General features: G+C 38.0%; 1 protein-coding gene across 2 annotated transcripts in view; it reads right to left on the bottom strand.

Annotated features, from left to right (window-relative positions):
• LOC110092320 (cleavage and polyadenylation specificity factor subunit 1) overlaps positions 1-4,426 on the bottom strand; it is a 106,977-nt gene that overhangs the window by 3,555 nt on the left and 98,996 nt on the right. The gene's annotated exons all lie outside the window — the stretch shown is intronic.

The following is a 4,426-nucleotide window of genomic DNA, read 5'->3' as shown; positions in this document are numbered from 1 at the left end:
TTTTTGATCAGAACAGCATCATCTGCAACCACTGTTATCCAATGACATTCAGCATAGATGATTTCATTAGCCTCTGTATTCTTTGTTGCACAAATATTTTTTAGAGCAAGATTTAAAGTGTGCACAACACAGGGTGTCCAAAATATATGGGGATAAGTTTGCTCCACTAATAATCCTGTAGCTCTACACACCGGTGCATTATCTGTAATAACCTGCACAACATTTAAAGGCCCGATTATGACTATCACCTCTTTAATCAAATTGGCAATAAAATGTTTATTCTTATATTCTCCTTCACAATTCACTGCTTTAATGAACATTGGGTAATTCTCTGTAACGGCCATGAAATTAATAAGGGGTCATCTTTGAGGATCTGTCCAACTATCACACACCAAACTAACACATTTTTCTTTCCACACTCCTTTTGTTGGTTCAAGCAATGTCTCAATATGTGCTCTTTCTCTTTCCAATAATTTCGATCTTAATGCATTGTAGCCAGGTGGAACATATCCTGCGAGGTTGTTGTTACATGCAAAAATGAAAGCATTTTTATAATGAGGATTCCTTGCAAAGTTGAAAGGAAGTCCCGCTAAAAAAAACATCCTTGCCATTTCACCATCAAATTTCTCTCGTTGTTGCAAATTAAAAGCCTTCTCTAGAGGACTACTGGCTACTCATTTTCTTTTATTTGTTTCATATCCTTCACTTCTAAATGATAAAGCTTGACCAACTCTCACAGATGAGGAAGAAGTGTGGGATGAGCTATGAGTAGATGGCAAAGGTATCTCTTTAGAGAGTGTCCTTTGGATCCTAGATTCAGCTTCATCAACTAGTCTGTTCATTTCAACCAACTGCGATATAGTAATCTTAAGACACATTTTTATTCCATGACCAGAAATTTTAAGTAGATGTGCCTTCACCCTAGAATAAGATCCTTTGTAGGTGCCACCACAATAATTGCATTTGAATGACACATTCCCTCATCCTTCAAATGTTTTTCCTAACTTTGTAACATGAATCCATAACGGCTTAACAATTTCTACAGATGGCTCTTTTGAACCTTCACTTAATCCACTCCTGTCAGCAATAGAGCTCATTTTGCTAACAAACCAATCATACATATGAATACATTATATTAAATTGATATGAAGTGAAATCAAAATATCCTAATAATAACATAACATGAATACAACAATATACCGGACTACCGGGGGTCCAAGGGGGTGCTGCCCCCTGGCGGGGTTCAACCTGCGGGGGTTTTCGGGGGCGCAAAATTTTATTGTAAGAGTAATTTTGAAGTTCTGCTTGTTTTTAAAGTTCATAAGTTATTTGTATGGGAAGATACTGAGTGGTACAGAGTATGTACCTAGCAATACCGAGCATATAGCGGTACCAAGCATATATTGAGCAGTACCAAGGATGTACTGAGCAGTACCGAACATGTACTGAGCAGTACCGAGCATGTACTTAGCGGTACCGAGCATATATTGAGCAATACCGAGCATGTACTGAATGGTACCGAGCATGTACTGAGCAGTGCCGAGCATATATTGAGCAGTACCGAGCATGTACTGAGCGGTATCGAGCATGTACCTAGCGGTACCGAGCATGTATTGAGCGGTATCGAGCATGTACATTAGGCTTTTCAACAATGAAGAGAAGAAATGACGAAATCCACTTACAGGTCTTGGCTCTCTTGCGCACAGAAGGTGCTCTGTTTGGCCTTGATTGCGAACTTTGCCTCGTATGACCGCAGAAATTACGCAAGAATGAAGGAATGCGAAAGACGAGCTCTGCTTGGCCTCGGCTCGAGCAGAGATGACGAAGGAATGGGAGGCAAAGGCAGCGGGCTCCGTTTGGCGTCGACTGCGAGCTCTCCCGGTCCGCCCTAGAAGATTTCTTTCGTGGATCGGAAAAATATGGCTTCTAGTTCGCGGAAAAGGGTAAATATAACGAACGATTTTATCATTTAATAACCGGACACGCGTGTTCGATTTTAATTTTAATTTTTTAAATTGTGACACTCCAATGCCGTGTCAGACACGTGTCCATGCCGTATCCGATGCATGTCCGTGTCCGACACGTGTCCGACACTGCATAACCTCTTTAAGAAGCGTGTCGGTGCATCATAGTAAAAAATTGTAAATAAACCTTGCAATTTAAAATGAAATCACCTTGAATAACTATAACAATATTTTATATGATTCTTAAATATAGCTACGTATCTTTAAATCATCATGATAATTACTCTATATTATGTTTATCTTGAAAAGTGGTTCACTGATAAAATTTTTAAATCGTCAAAATCCCATCTTCAGCCTTCATAGGTAATTCAATGATCCCGAGAATAAGGAATGGCACCGAAGATATTCGGGACAGTAGAGTTGCGATATTTTGAGCTTAATAGACCGTAATGTATAAAACTTTTAAAGGAACTTGACAACAAGAAACTCATTTTGTTGGTGCGAAGCTCTTCGAACAATGGTAAAGAAAATATTTAGAAAAATAGCAACAACTCAAGTGTAAGACTATTATGTCAATTCCTCGCCAAAAAAAAAAAAACAAAGAAATATGCATCATGCACTCATTAAGCCCATCTTTAATTTATCTCCAAACAAATTCTGTAGGTCTAAATTAGTCGCAGCTTTCTAATTAAAGTGACATTCTTGCGAAATAGAGCGTAGCACATGGTCATTTTTTTTGCTTTTCAACATCTTGCTACAACTCCAAAAAGAATTGCATCAGCAAACGCTACTAATGCAATGAAAAACTTCTAAAGGAATGGAATAATTTAAATATGTTATGTAAATTTTTTAAGATTGAGATAGCCTCTAAAATGAGTATCATATACTGGGACACAAGAACGATAATGATGGATGAAAAAAATGCAAATTCCCAATTCAAATAGGTATAGCTTAAACTCACCATTAAGGCTTCTACCATTAGAAGTGTTCGCAGTAAAAATAATATTAAATAGCCTGTTTACCTTGACTATCATCCCTAATTGCATAGAAAAACATATCCCGACCCCTTTGCTAAAGTAGCTTTAGGATGTGTTGACTGGTAACATTTTCACCCTCATTTTGAATGACTTTATGACATTGTTTCAGTTTTATCATAAGCACAATCCCTAATAGTTAATTATCCCTCAACCCCCCGATTACAAGAGATAACTTTTGATTAAGACTAGTCATTAGATAAGCATTAAATATTTAGTGTATAATAATAGTAATTTGGTTTAGGATTTGAAATTTACCACCATAAACTTGAAGTGGATAGTGGGAGTATGATGACAATACAAATCTAAATCCTATGACGCAATCGTCCTAGATAGTTATGATCCCTAATCTTTTTAGTCATAGAAAGCAGTCGACTCAACTTGATGAAAGATCCTCGATGGTAGCCATGAGTTGCTTTCCTCCAATGGAATCTTATAGATGCAGTGGATGTTTATCTAAGAGGATATAATTTTTTAGGAATTATATGGTAGCTATAATTCATTACTCGAGAATTTTTTAGCTATTAGGAAACATACGAGCCCTAGCTGTGATCATAAATTAATGGTACTATTTCACGACAAAACCATTGGTAGAGGACATGAGATTGCTTAAGAATGAAGCATAACAACACAATTGATAAGACATTTGTGCTATGATGCACCGACACTCTGCTTAAAGAGGGTATGCAATGTCGGACACGGACATGCGTAGGACACAGCATGGACATATTTTTGTATTCATGTTATTTTATTATTGGTAGTACAAATAATTGTTATTTTTGTTATTTTTTGTCATTATTTATAATTTTAAATTAATTCATTTTAATCGTTTTGAGGCTTACGCCTCGATCCGCCTCAAGGCTTACGCCTCGCCTCGTTTAGAAAAAACGCCTCGATTCCCGATTTCGCCTTTTAAAACCTTGTTAAGAATGAAGCATAACAACACAATTGATAAGACATTTGTGCTATGATGCACCGACACTCTGCTTAAAGAGGGTATGCAATGTCGGACACGGACATGCGTAGGACACAGCATGGACACGTGTCCGGTTATTAAATGATAAAACCGTATGTTCTATTTAGCATTTTCCGCGAACGAGAAGCCCTATTTTTCAGATTCACGAAAGAAATCTTCTAGGGTGGATCGGGAGAGCTCGCAGTCGACGCCAAATGGAGCCTGCTGCCTTCGCCTCCCGTTCCTTCATCGTTTCTGCTCGAGCCGAAGTCAAGCAGAGCTTGTCTTTCCCATTCCTTTGTTCTTGCATGATTTCTGCGATCATATGAGACAAAGTTCGCAATCAAGGCCAAACAAAGCACCTTCTACGCGCAAGAGAGCCAAGACCTGTAAGTGGATTTCGCCATTTCTTCTCTTCATTGTTGAAAAACCTAATGTACATGCTCAGTACCGCTAGGTATCGCTAGGTACAG

Source organism: Dendrobium catenatum, unplaced genomic scaffold (assembly GCF_001605985.2).
Source record: "Dendrobium catenatum unplaced genomic scaffold, ASM160598v2 fragScaff_scaffold_943, whole genome shotgun sequence".
In the NCBI taxonomy this organism is placed as follows: Eukaryota; Viridiplantae; Streptophyta; class Magnoliopsida; order Asparagales; family Orchidaceae; genus Dendrobium; species Dendrobium catenatum.
This window is presented reverse-complemented; position numbering and strand designations above follow the sequence as displayed.